We start from the raw sequence: 20,583 nt of genomic DNA, 5'->3' as shown, positions 1-20,583 counted from the left end.
TAAAATGCGTGAGAAAATCATGTGTGGCATGAGAGTATGAGATTAGACCTAATTGTGCGGCCAGTGCCCCCGCAGCCCTAAATTCAGTGCTTCCAGTGTTAGTGTTAGCTAAAAAAAATTTTGCCCAGTTTTACCAATTGTTTTAGATATGTTTCAACCTTAGGCAGATGCAATGGCAGACTAAAGGGCAGGGGCAAAAAAATAAAAAAGCGCACCTACTGTATGACATGGGTGCCCCATCAGTGCACAGAAATCTATGAGGCACCATGTATTATAAAATAGTTTTTATCCTTGAATAAGTGTAAGATTACATTATAAGACTAGTGTCAATCTTTACAACTTCTCACCCTTCAGTAGTATGTCACTCTTACAGCTTAGACTGTATTGAGTTTCCTAGACCCCAGCTTTAGCTGTCATACTTAATTATCAGTCTGATAAATAAACAACTTATTATCTTAATTATTAAATAGTGTACACAGATATACTATATACATACAGATTTCTAAGTTGCTTTAGTAACTGTAAGGACTGGCTCAATGCACCTGGGGTAAATGGGGAAACTTAAGACAAGTAGTGAGATGATGGAGAGATGGTTGATCTTGGCTCCCTTCATATAGCTTGAATTGTTGTAAAATATTGACCATCTAACCATCATAATTTTAATCTCTCTAGAAGAGGCTGTTCTCTCATCTCTCCAGTAAGTGCTTAGAGTTCCCTCTCCAATACTGTGATGATCTGTGCAACACTGGAATTGAACTGTCTCGAAACTACAGTTATTTTCAAAAACAACAAAGGCAAAATAAGAAAACAAAATAACAAACAGTGTTCTAAAGGATGGAAACAATTCAGCTGGGACACTAAGTCGCTCCTGAGTACCTGCGGAATCTTATTACACACTACAAACAATTAAGATTACTTAGATCTCAGGGTGCTGGCTTCTTACTCGTTCCATAAATTCAGAAAACCTCAGCAGGGGGAAGAGCCTTTTCTTATAAAGCCCCCCAACTCTGGAATAACCTTCCAAATAATATTCAGGACTCAGACACAGTCTCAATCTTGAAATCTAAGCTGAAAACTCATCTGTTTAGTTTAGCTTTTGGTACTTAATGTTTCCCCTTTGATAAAGGTTGCAGATCCAGGGGTTCGCGGACAGGGAATTCTAGTACACTGAGATGCTGGAGCTGTCATCTCGCTGTTTACACGCGATCACTCAGGTTTGTGGACGGTGGAGCAGATGGACGCTAGCATTTCAGGGTGCTCCCGTGTCTGTGTTACCTTCTGGCTCTCTCCTTTTAATTAGGCTGTCAGACCTGCCGGAGTCGCCCGAAAAACTCTGATACCTTTCAACATTCTCTGCTCTCCATAAAATCCTCTCAGAACTAACTCTCTCTTTTTACCATCTCTGAGTAAATGGCCACCCAGCCCGACCTGCTGGAAGATTGCCTGCTGAGGTCCCCTCTACCTGCGTCAGACCAGCTTCCACCTACCAGTTCGAACATCAGGCCCCCCACCCACCACCACCCATACCAGTAAATGGACTTGTAACTATCTGCCACTATAAATATCACCATTATTAACTATTTGTTGTATCTGGTTTGGTAATTTTTATCAATAATGTGTAAATAGCTCTGACCAGAGGAGGATGTGTCCCCCTTGTGAGTCCTGGTTCCTCACAAGGTTTCTTCCTCCAGCTCTGAGGGAGTTTTTCCTTGCCACTGTCGCCATTGGCTTGCTCACTGGTCTTTGATCCTTCATGTCTTACGTTACTTATTTTTTTGTCTCTGTCTTTTACTAATTACTAATTATGACAAAAGTTGTAAAAAGTGCTATTCAAATAAATTTGACTTGACTTACTGTTTTCAGTGCTCCACATTTTAATACCTTAACTCCTTGTTAAACCAATTGTTCTCAATAAGCATTTCACTACATCCAAATAATTTATTAAATACATTATCAAACCACAAAACCGAATCCTAATAAATATCCTGGATAAATTCCATAAGCTCTGGATGAGCACCCAATTATATGTTACGCCCGTCTGTAGAAGTCTACAACATATAAAAGGGAATGAACATAAATATAGAGACAATTTGCTTTATTGAGGGATCAAAATGCTTTGTCAGATGGGCTAGGGCAAATAATAACCACTCGTGATCTGAGGTCATCTAGGTCATCATTTGCACATCTGTGTCAGTAATGAATGCAATTTAAAGTAGCTGAATTCACTCATTACAAGGAGTGTCCACTACATGGACACTTAGACCTAACTAGAACGAACTTAGAACTAACTTTTCTCTCTTTACCTTCTTCAAGTAAATGGCCACCCAGCCCGACCTGCTGGAAGATTGGAGTTTTTCCTTGCCACTGTCGCCGTTGGCTTGCTCACGGGGGTCTTTGACCCTTCATGTTATTTCTTCTTTCTTCTCTGTCTCTGTCCTTTATTAAGTACTAATTATGTAAAGCTGCTTTGTGACGACAACAGTTGTAAAAAGCGCTATACAAATAAATTTGACTTGACTTGACTTGACTACATACAGTGTATCTCTAAAGACCGAACTCTAACGCTGGGCAATGTGTGACATCCTGGTAAGTATGATTGTGTATGTATTTAATTCCCCTCAGAAGAAGGTGGCTCTGCTGCAATGCTCTTGGAGGTAGAACAGTGCAGTAAAGCTTTTTGACAGGAAAGACAGTTGCGCTGTATTTAATACCCCTTAGAGGAACTTGGTTTGGAATTTGCTGCAATGCCAACTAGACAATCAGCTGCTGAAGCAACATCAAAAACAGCCAGAAGCCGAGAGTCCACAGTGAATGCAAACAGAAGCTCGTCAGTATGAGGATGATAGAAAAAGTAAAAGTAACCAAAACTGCTTTTATCACTCTGTTGCTCCAGTGTTGGAAAGCTTTGATGAGACAACTTCCAACAAAATCCAAAAAAACTCTAATCTTAACCCTAGTTTAATCACTGTATTTACAGATTTGTGTCAGTCACATGTTTATTTATGTTTACTTACAGATCCAGCAACTTGAGACACTCCAAATTTTTTGCTTTCTATTGTCATTCTGTTATTTATCAGAGTGCTGCTGCATTACTCCCACTCTATCTCTCTCTCTCTTTCCCTTATTTTCATCATCCCTTTCTTTCTCTCTTTGAGGTAAAGTTACGAAAGACCTATGGTGTAACGTCACCCAGAATCAGACGCTGACAGAGTGAAAATGAAAAAGAGGTTTTAATAAAAAATATTGTAGTCCAGATTCAAGTCAAGTAGCTTTTTTTGTAATTTTAGCTCTGTACAAGTAGACAGTGAAATGAAATGACGTTTTTTCCAGAACAAGGGTGCCACATGGAACAAAACGAGAACAAAAAACAGTACTTACTTTAATTCTCTATTGATGGCTTCATTTATTTCCCAGCAAATAGATGTAACTACTATCTCCGGTGGCAAAATGTTAGTAACTGATTAGACTTCACCCTGCTCTGTCTGATGTAAACATGATAAGCCTTGGTATTTCTAGACCTGGGACAATATCTGATGTTAAACCAAAATGTGAGAAAAAGAGGGACCAGGGCTTGGCGAGCACTGAGACATTGTGTTGTACATGAAATGCTTTACATGCATTTCTCCTTGAAAGCCTATGAAATATGGGTCATTCGAGACATTGTTCAGAAGAACAGCAAACTTTGATTAAAAAGTTGATTGGAGAGGGTAAAACTTATAAAGAAGTGCAGACAATTATAGACTGTTCAACCAAAATGATCTCCAATGCTTTAAAATGGAGAGCAAAACCAGAGAGACGTGGAAGAAAATGCAAGACTACCATTTGAATGGATCGAAGAATAGCCAGAATGGCAAAGGCTCAACCAATGATCAGCTCCAGGATGATCAAAGACAGTCTCAAATTACCTGGGAGTACTGTGACAGTTAGAAGATGCCTGTGTGAAGCTAATCTATTAACAAGAAGTCCCCGCAAAGTCCCACTGTTAAAAAAAAGACATGTACTGAAGCGGATGCAATTTGCTAAAGAACACCTTTACTGGCCTAAAGATAAATGGAGAAACATATTGTGGACTGATGAAAGTAAAATTGTTCTTTTTGGGTCCAAGGGCTGCAGACAGTTTGTCAGACGACCCCCAAACTCTGAATTCAAGCCACAGTACACTCTGAAGACAGTGATGAAGTCATCATGAAGTACTTCGAGAGGCTAGTCATGAGGAACATCAAGACCCAACTGCCCTCTTCATTGGACCTCCTGCAATTTGCATATCATCCCAACCACTCCACGGACAATGCCATCACCACCACCCTTCATCTCTCCCTTACCCACCTGGAGAAGAAGGACACCTACGTCAGAATGCTGTTCATAGACTTCAGTTCAGCATTCAACACCATCATCCCACAGAATCTCACCAGGAAGTTAAGCTTGCTGGGCCTCAACACCCCCCTCTGCAACTGGATCCTGGACTTCCTGACAGGGAGGCCCCAGTTAGTCAGGTTCGGGGACAGCAGCTCCAGCACCATCACAATGAACACTGGGACACCCCAGGGCAGTGTACTGAGTCCTCTGCTGTTCACCCTGCTGACTCATGGCTGTGTTGCGAAACACAGTTCTAACAGCATCATAAAGTTCGCAGATGATACAACTGTGCTAGGTCTCATCAGCAAAGGCGACGAGTCAGCATACAGAGAGGAGGTGCAGCAGCTGACAGACTGGTGTACAGTCAACAACCTTCACTGGAATGTAGAGAAGACCAAAGAAATGGTTGTTGACTTCAGGAAAACAAGACACGACCCCTCTCCGCTCAACATCAACGGCTCCTCTGTGGAGATCGTTAAGAGCACCAAGTTCTTTGGTGTCCACCTAGCAGAGAACCTCACCTGGTCCCTGATTACCAGCTCTACAGCCAAGAAAGCCCAGCAGCTTCCCTCCACCCATCCTCACCCTCTTCTATAGAGGGACCATAGAGAGCATCCTAAGCAGCTGCATCACTGCCTGGTTTGGGACCAGCCTCTGACCGCAAGACCCTCCAACGCATTGTGAGGATGGCTGAGAGGATCATCGGAGTCTCTCTCCCCTCCGTCATGGACATTTACACTGCCCGCTGCATCCGCAAAGCAACCAGTATTGTGGATGACTCCACCCACCCTTCACACAGACTGTTCTCCCTCCTGCCATCAGGAAGAAGGTACCGCAGCATCCGGTCCAACACGACCAGACTCTGCAATAGCTTCTTCCCCCAAGCCATTAGACTTCTCAACTCAACTCAACTTCTGAACTGATGTCTTCTCTGTTACATGTACACACACTCTCTCTCTCTCTCTCTCTCTCTCTCTCTCTCCAACCATTTACCCCAGATAAAATGGGAAGCATTTTTTTTGCACAAAGCATTTGCACTAATAACCTTACTACCTCACTGGACTCAATATTTATTACACACTGCATAATTTGCACACTACCACCAATTATTTATTATTCTCTGTCTGTTTTGTGTTGTGTTGTCTGTCCGCACTTGTATTGTGTTGCACTTGTGTTTTGTATGCACTGTCTATGTTGCACCATGGTCCTGGAGGAACGTTGTTTTGTTTCACTGTGTACTCTGTATGTAGTTGAAATGACAATAAAACCCACTTGACTTGACTTGACTTGAAGCATGGTGGTGCAAGCATCATGATATGGGCATGTTTCTCTTACTATAGTGCTGGGCCTATTTACATACGCATACCAGGGATCATGGACCAGTTTGCATATATCAGAATACTTGAACAGGTCATGTTGCCTTACGCTGAAGAGAAAATGCCCTTGAAATGGGTGTTTCAACAAGACAACGACCCTAAACACACCAGTAAACAGGCAAAATCTTGGTTCCAGTCCAACAAAATTGAGGTTATGCAGTGGCCAGCCCAATCCCCGGACCTTAATCCGATAGAAAACTTGTGGGGTGACAGCAAAGATGCCGTTTCTGAAGCAAAACCAAGAAATGCAAATGAATTGTGGGATTTAGTCAAAACATCCTGGGCTAGAATACCAGTTGACAGGTGCAAGAAGTTGGACTCTATGCAACACAGATGTGAAGCAGTTCTAAAAAACTGTGGTAATTCAACTAAATATTAGGTTAGTGATTCATAGGAATGCTAAATCCTAAAAAAAAAAGTACATATTTTGAGTTTGTAAAGACAAATGCAGACACTGCTATTTTTTTAACAGTTCATGTTTTGATTTGGAAAACAGTATGCAATGTTCCCAATGCATGGAAATAAAAACTACTATAAAGATTTTCTGCTTTACTAATGTTTTTAAACACACTGCTGTTATTTTGAACACAACTGTAACTTATGGAAACAGAAATGAGAACAGAAGAGAACAGAATGAGAACAGAAATGACCTGAGTGTCAAAGGTGGGTGAGTAAACTAGAATGTCATTCAAATAGGCTATAACAAATCTGCCCAGCATGTCTCTGAGTACTTCATTTATATAGGCCTGGAAGACAGAGGGTGCTATCAAAAATCCAAAAAGACATTGCCAAATACACATAGTGCCCTCTAGTGGTCACAAATGCTGTCTTTCATTCATTACCTGCCTTTTGTCAAATTAAATTATAAACACTATGTAAATCGAGCTTGGTGAAAAATCTAGCTTCTTTGAGTTGTTCCAAGGGGACCGGGACTAGGGGGAGAGGATACAGATAAGGTTTGGTGATTGCAGTCGATACATAGTCTGTAGTCGATACATGGTCGCAATTCCCTTTTCTTCTTTTTAACAAAGAAAAAACAAGAGGCAATGGGAGAGGTAGAGGGTCTAATGAAGCCTTGTTCTAGAGCCTCCTGAATATACATATCCATCGCTTTTTCCTCCTCTTGAGGTAATGGATAAATGCAGGCTTTAGTAAATGTGGGGTTTTCAATCAAATCAATAGCACAGTCACTATCTCTATGAGGGGGCAATTTGGTAACATTTTGTTTGTTAAACACTTCTCCTAAGTCTACGCATTCAGCTGGTAACTGCACCTCTTCATTGGCATTCAGACTCTCTAGGTCTCGGAGGTTGACATTAGAGATAATTGAGGCGTTATCATACAATTATCAAGAAAAAAGTCTGACCAACGCCTAATAGTGAGGTCCGACCAAGAAATAATAGGATTGTGTTTTTCTAACCATGGTAATCCTAAGATTAGATCAATTTTTGAATTGTCCAGAACCAAAAAGGATAACATTTCCTGATGTGGGGCACTGGTCTGTAAATGTATCGGCTGGGTTACTTTGGAGACAGTCCCTAAACCAGAATCTAAAAGGGCTGAAACAACAAAGGATTTTCACTGGCAGTATAAAATTGCTCGCAACATTAAAGATTTAGAAACCAACCCCTTTGTGGAAACACTCACCACATTAGCATGTGAAGTGGTCCCCACGTGCTGTACAGGGGTCTGCACCTTGGTTTTAATTGCCCTTTTTTCTGCATTCTCACAGCTGTTGGCCCTCTTTTCCACCATACAAACACAAATGCTATCTCTTTGCGAGAAAGTCCCCACTGACCTTTCCTTTCAAATTGGTGATCAAAGACCACCTTAAACTCCTTAATAAATTGCACATAGGTAAGTCGATTGATCAGGCTCCAGCTGGCAGTAGTCCAGTCTAGGGCTTTCCCAGTCAAACAGGATACAACTAACGTGACCATAGCCTGATATGAACTGGTTGGGGAATTCTTGAAATAAATGTCACACTGCATGATTATGGCAAATACGGCAAAGTATTCTGTAATGTGTCACCCAGAATCAGATGCTCGCAGAGTGAAAATGAAAAAGAGGCTTTAATAAAAAACATTGTAGTCCAGATTCATAGTCACAAAACAGGCATTAGGTCTAAATCCAAGGCAAAACATACAGGCAACAAGTCCAAAGGGCAATACAAAAACAAGGTTGACAATACAAAGGCAAAAAGTCATACACTAGATAAACAATCAGAAAATAATGCTCAGTAGTTCATCAGAATAGGGATACACCTCGCAACTAGCCTGAACTAAAGCCCAGGCTTATATACTATACTATAGAGCAGACTCAGATGATAATCAGCATTCAGGTGACTGGGAACATGGAGGGATTGTAAGAGTCATGTGATCACTCCTACGGTCATCCGAGGGATTCTGGGGCATGGAGTCCAGAACTGCAGAGGTACTCTGCGAAGTTGTTACATATGGGTAAACCCCAACAGTTCAATATATACAAATCCACAAACTAGTGTTGATATACAGCCATCAACACACATCACTAAGGGTAAAGTAGAGGTAAGAGTAGGGGTCCTTCCATGGTAAACCAATCACAAATAGTAATGCAGTTGTAACGAGTAACAAGATTTTTTCCTTTACATATTTTATGCAGATGCTGCTCAGTTTGCCAAACCACACTCATTGTTCATACTGCTGAGGAAGATGGCGCAGAGTCGCAGTACGTTTCTGCAGTGTGATGGAAAATACTGTGCAATGTGGTGGTTATGACAATGTTTTTATCCTTAAAGCAACTTTAAATAGTTTGCGGAAGTGGATACGACTAGGCAGACTGACTACTGTGTGTTAATGTTATATTTAATGTTATACATTTTTTAATGTAATAAATCTGTTCCCATTTAAGCTAGACCTCATGTGAGTGTGTCTCAGCATCCCACCTGAGCACCGGGTGTTCAGCACAGAGAGTCACCACTTATCACTCAGTTCACAGTTTGTGGAAGAGTGGGCTAAAATGAAACAGAAACTGTCTCAAGAGACTGTTGTAATCAATACCTGACAGGATTGCTGCTTTCATTCAGGCAAGACAACATGTAATCATGTGCTGGAGATGAAATGATGCATGGAAGTCAATTGATATAGCTCAGATGATATTATTAAGAGGATGTTCTTCTTTTTTCTGCCAAAAAATTAAATGAGTAAAACAAATAGCATATTCCAAATAATATGTGAATGGCAAAGTCCATTTTAAACAGAAGAAAATGTTTATTTTAAGTTAATTTAGTATGAGTAATTATAAATATGGATTAGGCAGCTGTAATTTATTATTTGCCCTGGTTCATTACAGCACAGCAGAAACAGAAAGTAACAGAAATATGCATCAAACACTGAAAAGCAAATGTCCTACAATTTATAGCTCTGCATGTGTTACCAATGAGATTGCTCTCAAAACCATGTGCCTCAGTAAAATGTTGCTGTGTCTCACTAAAATTACGGCGGTAAAAAGTCAATGTCATCTTTGATTGTTGAGCACAAGTACAAGGCACGTCATGCGAATGTACTACAGGCACTACATATCGTATAAGACATTCATATAATATTTAAAGAAAACAGAAAATGCAGTGATAGCTCATAGCTACATGTGTCCACTTCTATAACCTACCAAACATAGCTACGTATTAGACCACTGAAGCAAAGACATTCATTAAATTAACAAATGCATCCGTTACGCTAGCATAGGCTTTATTTATGTTAGCTAGATTTATGTTATGTTTGGCAATTCTGCAAAAGTAGTGTTGCAATATGACCAATAACAGTAAACTTTATTTAATATAATAATTATTCACTTGTAATATTATTAGGCAAGCAGGTGGGTGCAGAGTGGCAGTACAAGTAATCTGTGTGTACAAGCCATCCGTGGTTTTAAAAACTCTTTGAGGTTCACTTAGACCTTAGATTGATTGGCGAGACCACTGATTTGTTATGTTTTTGTCAAAATAATAAAAAACAAGAATCTTGTTTTTAAAAATGGATATAATGTATTAATGCACGCTGATGACCTGGATCAAATAGTTTTGCTCTAAATATTGTTCAACAGAGAAACAATATGGTTGAAAAATATGTAATGATTTATGTATTTGTTAAACAATTAAAATTAATGTTGTCATTACATAAATCAAATGGAACCATTATTATGCGTTTTGGTAACAGCCCCTAGGGCTCTTATGGGCATATGTTAATGTTTATAGTTACAGTATACAGTGAAGTATGTAAAATGACATTTATTAATTTCTGTAAAGTGTGAATTAAGAAAAGTAAGGTGCAGAATCACCAAAAATGCTGTACTGATATATTTCTACCATAGATCTGATTGAAACATGGTGTAGTCACTTGTGAAGTACTACAGCACTACAGAGGTGAACTGGGTAATATATAATGAAGTCATATACCAAGTAAATATGTGAAATAATTATTAGAGTGTGCAGTGTTGGTAATGTTTTGCAGAATAAAACTGTGAATGTCCATCATTGGCTAGGTTCAAATGTAGTTAACATTTTCAGCGTAGATTTGCTTTATAGTTGGCATGGACACTTTTGGTGGTATAGAATCAAGCTGGAATGAGGGATATGTTATTAGCTTTAACAAAGATATGGGCCCATTAGTTTAAACACTATAAGAAAGTATACATTATAATGGTTACTGTTCCAAGTTTTTAATCATACCGCTCCTTAAAACTTAAAATTTGACACTGCATTATACAATTGATTTGCAATGAGGAATATAGTATGAGATTTAATAAACATGTAGGCCCAGATATATAAGCATGCATTGTTAATTACAGTAAACATATAGGTGCAGGTGACATTCATGTGTAAAATCTGACAACTAAATATTTCCACCATAGATCTGCTTCAAATTTTGTGTGGACACTTGTAGTATAGAATATAGTACAGTATGTGGATACTGTAGTATAATAAATCCAGTATATATTAAGGTGGTTATTTTTCCAAACTTTCATCAAACTTTTCACAGATTCAGCCTTGGGTGCATGTGTTCATATTTACAGTATATACTGAGGCTTGTCAAATCATTTATAGCAACTTTTAAAGATAATTTTAACACTTTTTAGACATTTTTACTTTTAAGTCAAATATCCAGGTCAACCCGGGAAACATATTTTTGTTGTTGTTTTATTCTTTGCAAAACATTGTGATAACATGCATTTTGGATCAGAATGCTATCTGGATATACTTTGACTGGATTCTGTTTAAACTTGTCATTAAAATGTGTTCTCAGTGTGACCACAGTGTAAAAAGCACACAAACACATACATACAAGCTAAAAAGGTCGAAAGGAATGACAATAATAAAGCAAAAATAATTTTCATGATAACTATAAATAAAGCTCAATTACAGTAAAGCCTACAGTAATAACTATATACAATATTATTATATAATCCAAATTATTTTTCTCTCTTTATACACTATTGGGGCACCTGCTCTTTCATTGTTTCTTTATAAATCAAAGAATATTAAAAAGTATTTTAGCTTTTGTTGAAGTAACTGTCTCTATTGTCCAGGAAAGGCTTTCTACTAGATTTTGGAGCATTGCTGTGAGGTTTTTATTGCAATCCGTGTAAAGAGCGTTAGTGGGATCAGGATGTTGAATGGTCACACCATCCTATCCCCAACTCATCACAAAAATATTGGATGGGGCACCATCATCCTAGAGAATACAGTTCTACTGCTTCACAGCTTAATGCTGGAGGGGCACCTCTAGCCCGTGCCTGGCATTAGGCATGGTGCCAATAGGATCATGTTTATCTGCTCCAGAGAGTATTTTGTTTGCATTGAAACAACATAATACAGAGGAAAAAAGTCAAATCTGACATAACTCTCTCAAAGGTCTCTCAAATTTGAAGCCTTCCTCCAACTGCTGTTTTGAGATCTGGACTCTTCTGTTAAACTGTTGATATCTTTAATTCTAGATTATAAAATAGTCTGTTGAATTACTATTAGCTAAGGTTTTCTTGAGTAAATAGCAAAGCACTTAAGTCGCTCTGGATAAGAGCGTCTGCTAAATGCCATAAATGTAAATGTAAATGTAAATGACACCATTTTAATGGTCCATCTAAGCTTTCATTACTAAAGTACACAGAGGACTGCAGGCCAGTTAAGTTTTCCTACACCAAACTCACTCACCCATGGACCTTGCTTTGTGCACTGGTGTGCAGTCTTTGAAAAATTAACAAATTAACATATTATCATCAACATAACAAGACACAAAGGAAGCATAGTCTCCAAACTTTTCCAATGTTCTCAATAAACAATTATGAACTTAATTCAGTTATGTCACACAGTTTCAGAGACAGAGACACTTTACAATGCATTTCAGTGTGGTTTGTTTGAGTTTTATTTTTTTGGACTTTCGTTGCATTTTGTTGCATTTTATTGTGTCAGTTGCATTTTAACTCAGTTCCTGAGTTATCAAGTACTGCTTATTATTTCCTGTTGCATACTGAGCCTTATTTCCTGTTTGTTGGTTTCATTATTGACTGTGTTTGAAATGTTTTTAAAATGTCTGGTACTTTTGGTATCGCACTTGTCTTCTGATTTATGGACAACCTTGTTATTGTTAATTCAAGCTGTTTAACAGCTCCCCAAAAGCTCCCCGAAGCATCAGATTTGAGCGAGTTGAACGACTGAAATCATTGAAAACCCACATTTGTTACAACTAATTTGTGTAGATGTGTGTGTTAAGAACCTTCATGTTGTTCCCATTGGTGGTCTAGCATGGTCCAACTGATGAAGTACTTCAGCTTGTTTGTGAGTTAAGAGAATTTTGACCCATTCATAACTCACTAAGCAAATTTTTTAAATTAAAGTTCATGTGCAGTTCTACCTCAACTACAAAAGTGTCTAAATTTCCTTTGAAAAAAAAATCATTGACACAATGGTTTTATGTACGCCAGCAGCACCCTTTAAAATATTTAAACGCGTACAGTGTTTGATTTTATTCCAGGGTTTACAAAGACAGAGACAGTCATTTTGACTGTTTTCAGACGTTAATATATAATAACTGAAGTATTTGCCTAGTGCAACACAAAAGTTCTTATTTCACACAACAATAATGTATTTCCATTTTTCTCACTGTTTAGAGAGTGTTGTTCTTTACAATTTGATTCTAAATTGAAGGACTTGCTTATTGTTTTCATACGACAATTTGACTTAATTCATTCAAGCTGTGGTAGAAATTACTCAACAACGGTCTTGAGCCTGATTATGTGTTACATAACATTTATTTCACAGTTAATCAGTACAAGATATACATTTTAGAGTAGCCTTCCAAACTTTGATTATATCAAGTTGTATTTAGATATTGCCTTCAGGCTGGGAGCATTCAAGGGGATCTTACACTTAATTGGGCACAATTACTACACAGAAGTCATTCAGCAGGATTAAATTTAAGGGAACAGCTTGTTTCTGGTCTCTTTACAAATTCAGAACCTAAAGAATGACCCAGGTGGGACTCGAACCCACAATCCCCAGCTCCGGAGGCTGAAGCCTTATCCATTAGGCCACTGGGCCACAAGAAGGTTTCCCAAAGCATCAAATTTGAGCAAGTTGAACGACTGAAATCATTGAAAACCCACATTTGTTGCAACTAATTTGTGTAGATGTGTGTGTTAAGAACCTTCATGTTGTTCCCATTGGTGGTCTAGAATGGTCCAACGAATGAAGTACTTCAGCTTATTTGTGAGTTAAGAGAATTTTGACCCATTCATAACTCACTAAGAAAACTTCTTAAATTAAAGTTCATGTGCAGTTTTATCTCAACTACAAAAGTGTCTAAATTTCCTTTGAAAAAAAAATCACTGACACAATGGTCCTATGTACACCAGCAGCACCCTTTAAAATATTTAAACGCGTACAGTGTTTGATTTTATTCCAGGGTTTAGAAAGACAGAGACAGTCATTTTGACCGTTTTCAAACATTAATATATAATAACTGGAGTATTTGCCTAGTGCAACACAAAAGTTCTTGTTTCACACAACAATAATGTATTTCCATTTTTCTGACTGTTTAGAGAGTGTTGTTCTTTACATTTTGATTCTAAATTGAAGGACTTGATTACTGTTTTCATATGACAATTTGACTTAATTCATTCAAGCTGTGGTAGAAATTACTCAACAATGGTCTTGAGCCTGATTATGTGTTACATTACATTTATTTCACAGTTAATCAGTACAAGATATACATTTTAGAGTAGCCTTCCAAACTTTAATTATATCAAGTTGTATTTAGATATTGCCTTCATGCTGGGAGCGTTCAAGTTGATCTTACACTTAATTGGGCACAATTACTACACAGAGGTCATTGAGCAGGAGTAAATGTAAGTGTACAGCTTGTTTCTGGTCTCTTCACAAATTCACAACCTAAAGAACGACCCAGGTGGGACTCGAACCCACAATCCCCAGCTCCGGAGGCTGATGCCTTATCCATTAGGCCACTGGGCCACAGGAATGCTTCCCGGAAGCATCAAATTTGAGCAAGTTGAACAAATGAAATCATTAAAAACCCCACATTTGTTGCAACTAATTTGTGTAGATGTGTGTGTTAAGAACCTTCATGTTGTTCCCATTGGTGGTCTAGCATGGTCCAACTGATGAAGTACTTCAGCTTGTTTGTGAGTTAAGAGAATTTTGACCCATTCATAACTCACTAAGCAGATTTCTTAAATTAAAGTTCATGTGCAGTTCTACCTCAGCTACAAAAGTGTCTAAATTTCCTTTGAAAAAGAAAATCACTGACACAATAGTTCTAGGTACGCCAGCAGCACCTTTTTAAATATTTAAACGCATACAGTGTTTGATTTTATTCCAGGGTTTAGAAAGACAGAGACAGTCATTTTGACCGTTTTCAAACGTTAATATATAATAACTGGAGTATTTTCCTAGTGCAACACAAAAGTTCTTGTTTCACACAACAATAATGTATTTCCATTTTTCTGACTGTTTAGAGAGTGTTGTTCTTTACATTTTGATTCTAAATTGAAGGACTTGATTACTGTTTTCATATGACAATTTGACTTAATTCATTCAAGCTGTGGTAGAAATTGCTCAACAATGGTCTTGAGCCTGATTATGTGTTACATTACATTTATTTCACAGTTAATCAGTACCAGATATAAATTTTAGAGTAGCCTTCCAAACTTTGATTATATCAAGTTGTATTTAGATATTGCCTTCATGCTGGGAGCGTTCAAGTTGATCTTACACTTAATTGGGCACAATTACTACACAGAGGTCATTGAGCAGGAGTAAATGTAAGTGTTCAGCTTGTTTCTGGTCTCTTCACAAATTCAGAACCTAAAGAACGACCCAGGTGGGACTCGAACCCACAATCCCCAGCTCCGGAGGCTGATGCCTTATCCATTAGGCCACTGGGCCACAGGAATGCTTCCCGAAGCATCAAATTTGAGCAAGTTGAACAACTGAAATCATTGAAAACCCACATTTGTTGCAACTAATTTGTGTAGATGTGTGTGTTAAGAACCTTCATGTTGTTCCCATTGGTGGTCTAGAATGGTCCAACGAATGAAGTACTTCAGCTTGTTTGTGAGTTAAGAGAATTTTGACCCATTCATAACTCACTAAGCAGATTTTTTAAATTAAAGTTCATGTGCAGTTCTACCTCAACTACAAAAGTGTCTAAATTTCCTTTGAAAAAAAAATCATTGACACAATGGTTTTATGTACGCCAGCAGCACCCTTTAAAATATTTAAACGCGTACAGTGTTTGATTTTATTCCAGGGTTTACAAAGACAGAGACAGTCATTTTGACCGTTTTCAAACATTAATATATAATAACTGGAGTATTTGCCTAGTGCAACACAAAAGTTCTTGTTTCACACAACAATAATGTATTTCCATTTTTCTGACTGTTTAGAGAGTGTTGTTCTTTACATTTTGATTCTAAATTGAAGGACTTGATTACTGTTTTCATATGACAATTTGACTTAATTCATTCAAGCTGTGGTAGAAATTACTCAACAATGGTCTTGAGCATGATTATGTGTTACATTACATTTATTTCACAGTTAATCAGTACCAGATATACATTTTAGAGTAGCCTTCCAAACTTTAATTATATCAAGTTGTATTTAGATATTGCCTTCCTTCTGGGAGCGTTCAAGTTGATCTTACACTTAATTGGGCTCAATTACTACACAGAGGTCATTGAGCAGGAGTAAATGTAAGTGTTCAGCTTGTTTCTGGTCTCTTTACAAATTCAGAACCTAAAGAACGACCCAGGTGGGACTCAAACCCACAATCCCCAGCTCCGGAGGCTGATGCCTTATCCATTAGGCCACTGGGTCACAGGAATGCTTCCCGAAGCATCTAATGTGAGCAAGTTGAACGACTGAAATCATTGAAAACCCACATTTGTTGCAACTAATTTGTGTAGATGTGTGTGTTAAGAACCTTCATGTTGTTCCCATTGGTGGTCTAGCATGGTCCAACTGATGAAGAACTTCAGCTTGTTTGTGAGTTAAGAGAATTTTGACCCATTCATAACTCACTAAGCAAATTTCTTAAATTAAAGTTCATGTGCAGTTCTACCTCAACTACAAAAGTGTCTAAATTTCCTTTGAAAAAGAAAATCACTGACACAATAGTTCTAGGTACGCCAGCAGCACCTTTTTAAATATTTAAACGCATACAGTGTTTGATTTTATTCCAGGGTTTAGAAAGACAGAGACAGTCATTTTGACCGTTTTCAAACGTTAATATATAATAACTGGAGTATTTGCCTAGTGCAACACAAAAGTTCTTGTTTCACACAACAATAATGTATTTCCATTTTTCTGACTGTTTAGAGAGTGTTGTTCTTTACATTTTGATTCTAAATTGAAGGGCTTGCTTATTGTTTTCATACGACAATTTGACTTAATTCATTCAAGCTGTGGTAGAAATTACTCAACAACGGTCTTGAGCCTGATTATGTGTTACATAACATTTATTTCACAGTTAATCAGTACCAGATATACATTTTAGAGTAGCCTTCCAAACTTTGATTATATCAAGTTGTATTTAGATATTGCCTTCAGGGTGGGAGCATTCAAGGGGATCTTACACTTAATTGGGCACAATTACTACACAGAAGTCATTCAGCAGGATTAAATTTAAGGGAACAGCTTGTTTCTGGTCTCTTTACAAATTCAGAACCTAAAGAATGACCCAGGTGGGACTCGAACCCACAATCCCCAGCTCCGGAGGCTGATGCCTTATCCATTAGGCCACTGGGCCACAAGAAGGTTTTCCAAAGCATCAAATTTGAGCAAGTTGAACGACTGAAATCATTGAAAACCCACATTTGTTGCAACTAATTTGTGTAGATGTGTGTGTTAAGAACCTTCATGTTGTTCCCATTGGTGGTCTAGAATGGTCCAACGAATGAAGTACTTCAGCTTGTTTGTGAGTTAAGAGAATTTTGACCCATTCATAACTCACTAAGAAAACTTCTTAAATTAAAGTTCATGTGCAGTTTTATCTCAACTACAAAAGTGTCTAAATTTCCTTTGAAAAAAAAATCACTGACACAATGGTCCTATGTACGCCAGCAGCACCCTTTAAAATATTTAAACGCGTACAGTGTTTGATTTTATTCCAGGGTTTAGAAAGACAGAGACAGTCATTTTGACCGTTTTCAAACGTTAATATATAATAACTGGAGTATTTGCCTAGTGCAACACAAAAGTTCTTGTTTCACACAACAATAATGTATTTCCATTTTTCTGACTGTTTAGAGAGTGTTGTTCTTTACATTTTGATTCTAAATTGAAGGACTTGATTACTGTTTTCATATGACAATTTGACTTAATTCAGTCAAGCTGTGGTAGAAATTACTCAACAATGGTCTTGAGCCTGATTATGTGTTACATTACATTTATTTCATAGTTAATCAGTACCAGATATACATTTTAGAGTAGCCTTCCAAACTTTGATTATATCAAGTTGTATTTAGATATTGCCTTCATGCTGGGAGCGTTCAAGTTGATCTTACACTTAATTGGGCACAATTACTACACAGAGGTCATTGAGCAGGAGTAAATTTAAGTGTACAGCTTGTTTCTGGTCTCTTTACAAATTCACAACCTAAAGAAAGACCCAGGTGGGACTCGAACCCACAATCCCCAGCTCCGGAGGCTGATGCCTTATCCATTAGGCCACTGGGCCACAGGAATGCTTCCCGAAGCATCAAATTTGAGCAAGTTGAACAAATGAAATCATTAAAAACCCACATTTGTTGCAACTAATTTGTGTAGATGTGTGTGTTAAGAACCTTCATGTTGTTCCCATTGGTGGTCTAGAATGGTCCAACGAATGAAGTACTTCAGCTTGTTTGTGAGTTAAGAGAATTTTGACCCATTCATAACTCACTAAGAAAACTTCTTAAATTAAAGTTCATGTGCAGTTTTATCTCAACTACAAAAGTGTCTAAATTTCCTTTGAAAAAAAAATCACTGACACAATGGTCCTATGTACACCAGCAGCACCCTTTAAAATATTTAAACGCGTACAGTGTTTGATTTTATTCCAGGGTTTAGAAAGACAGAGACAGTCATTTTGACCGTTTTCAAACATTAATATGTAATAACTGGAGTATTTTCCTAGTGCAACACAAAAGTTCTTGTTTCACACAACAATAATGTATTTCCATTTTTCTGACTGTTTAGAGAGTGTTGTTCTTTACATTTTGATTCTAAATTGAAGGACTTTATTACTGTTTTCATATGACAATTTGACTTAATTCATTCAAGCTGTGGTAGAAATTACTCAACAATGGTCTTGAGCCTGATTATGTGTTACATTACATTTATTTCACAGTTAATCAGTACAAGATATACATTTTAGAGTAGCCTTCCAAACTTTAATTATATCAAGTTGTATTTAGATATTGCCTTCATGCTGGGAGCGTTCAAGTTGATCTTACACTTAATTGGGCACAATTACTACACAGAGGTCATTGAGCAGGAGTAAATGTAAGTGTACAGCTTGTTTCTGGTCTCTTTACAAATTCACAACCTAAAGAACGACCCAGGTGGGACTCGAACCCACAATCCCCAGCTCCGGAGGTTGATGCCTTATCCATAAGGCCACTGGGCCACAGGAATGCTTCCCGGAAGCATCAAATTTGAGCAAGTTGAACAAATGAAATCATTAAAAACCCCACATTTGTTGCAACTAATTTGTGTAGATGTGTGTGTTAAGAACCTTCATGTTGTTCCCATTGGTGGTCTAGCATGGTCCAACTGATGAAGTACTTCAGCTTGTTTGTGAGTTAAGAGAATTTTGACCCATTCATAACTCACTAAGCAAATTTCTTAAATTAAAGTTCATGTGCAGTTCTACCTCAACTACAAAAGTGTCTAAATTTCCTTTGAAAAAGAAAATGACTGACACAATAGTTCTAGGTACGCCAGCAGCACCTTTTTAAATATTTAAACGCATACAGTGTTTGATTTTATTTCAGGGTTTAGAAAGACAGAGACAGTCATTTTGACCGTTTTCAAACGTTAATATATAATAACTGGAGTATTTGCCTAGTGCAACACAAAAGTTCTTGTTTCACACAACAATAATGTATTTCCATTTTTCTGACTGTTTAGAGAGTGTTGTTCTTTACATTTTGATTCTAAATTGAAGGACTTGATTACTGTTTTCATATGACAATTTGACTTAATTCATTCAAGCTGTGGTAGAAATTACTCAACAATGGTCTTGAGCCTGATTATGTGTTACATTACATTTATTTCATAGTTAATCAGTACCAGATATACATTTTAGAGTAGCCTTCCAAACTTTGATTATATCAAGTTGTATTTAGATATTGCCTTCATGCTGGGAGCGTTCAAGTTGATCTTACACTTAATTGGGCACAATTACTACACAGAGGTCATTGAGCAGGAGTAAATTTAAGTGTACAGCTTGTTTCTGGTCTCTTTACAAATTCACAACCTAAAGAAAGACCCAGGTGGGACTCGAACCCACAATCCCCAGCTCCGGAGGCTGATGCCTTATCCATTAGGCCACTGGGCCACAGGAATGCTTCCCGAAGCATCAAATTTGAGCAAGTTAAACAAATGAAATCATTAAAAACCCACATTTGTTGCAACTAATTTGTGTAGATGTGTGTGTTAAGAACCTTCATGTTGTTCCCATTGGTGGTCTAGAATGGTCCAACGAATGAAGTACTTCAGCTTGTTTGTGAGTTAAGAGAATTTTGACCCATTCATAACTCACTAAGAAAACTTCTTAAATTAAAGTTCATGTGCAGTTTTATCTCAACTACAAAAGTGTCTAAATTTCCTTTGAAAAAAAAATCACTGACACAATGGTCCTATGTACACCAGCAGCACCCTTTAAAATATTTAAACGCGTACAGTGTTTGATTTTATTCCAGGGTTTAGAAAGACAGAGACAGTCATTTTGACCGTTTTCAAACATTAATATGTAATAACTGGAGTATTTTCCTAGTGCAACACAAAAGTTCTTGTTTCACACAACAATAATGTATTTCCATTTTTCTGACTGTTTAGAGAGTGTTGTTCTTTACATTTTGATTCTAAATTGAAGGACTTGATTACTGTTTTCATATGACAATTTGACTTAATTCATTCAAGCTGTGGTAGAAATTACTCAACAATGGTCTTGAGCCTGATTATGTGTTACATTACATTTATTTCACAGTTAATCAGTACAAGATATACATTTTAGAGTAGCCTTCCAAACTTTAATTATATCAAGTTGTATTTAGATATTGCCTTCATGCTGGGAGCGTTCAAGTTGATCTTACACTTAAT

At 37.6% G+C, this 20,583-nt stretch overlaps 7 non-coding genes across 7 annotated transcripts; all 7 read right to left on the bottom strand.

The window, feature by feature from the left end:
* Positions 1-13,229: 13,229 nt before the first annotated feature.
* trnar-ccg (transfer RNA arginine (anticodon CCG)) lies at positions 13,230-13,302 on the bottom strand. Its single transcript has one exon. It is a non-coding gene; the product is annotated as a tRNA-Arg (tRNA).
* An 857-nt stretch (positions 13,303-14,159) lies between these two features.
* Positions 14,160-14,232, bottom strand: trnar-ccg (transfer RNA arginine (anticodon CCG)). The gene has a single exon. It is a non-coding gene; the product is annotated as a tRNA-Arg (tRNA).
* Positions 14,233-15,092: 860 nt separating this feature from the next.
* On the bottom strand, positions 15,093-15,165 carry trnar-ccg (transfer RNA arginine (anticodon CCG)). The gene has a single exon. It is a non-coding gene; the product is annotated as a tRNA-Arg (tRNA).
* Positions 15,166-16,022: 857 nt separating this feature from the next.
* trnar-ccg (transfer RNA arginine (anticodon CCG)) lies at positions 16,023-16,095 on the bottom strand. Its single transcript has one exon. It is a non-coding gene; the product is annotated as a tRNA-Arg (tRNA).
* Positions 16,096-16,953: 858 nt separating this feature from the next.
* Positions 16,954-17,026, bottom strand: trnar-ccg (transfer RNA arginine (anticodon CCG)). The gene has a single exon. It is a non-coding gene; the product is annotated as a tRNA-Arg (tRNA).
* An 857-nt stretch (positions 17,027-17,883) lies between these two features.
* Positions 17,884-17,956, bottom strand: trnar-ccg (transfer RNA arginine (anticodon CCG)). Its single transcript has one exon. It is a non-coding gene; the product is annotated as a tRNA-Arg (tRNA).
* A 1,790-nt stretch (positions 17,957-19,746) lies between these two features.
* Positions 19,747-19,819, bottom strand: trnar-ccg (transfer RNA arginine (anticodon CCG)). The gene has a single exon. It is a non-coding gene; the product is annotated as a tRNA-Arg (tRNA).
* Positions 19,820-20,583: the final 764 nt, after the last annotated feature.

The sequence above is a fragment of the Salminus brasiliensis genome, chromosome 13 (assembly GCF_030463535.1).
Source record: "Salminus brasiliensis chromosome 13, fSalBra1.hap2, whole genome shotgun sequence".
Classification (NCBI taxonomy): domain Eukaryota; kingdom Metazoa; phylum Chordata; class Actinopteri; order Characiformes; family Bryconidae; genus Salminus; species Salminus brasiliensis.
The sequence above is the reverse complement of the archived record's forward strand: the minus strand, read 5'-3'. Positions and strand labels throughout refer to the sequence as shown.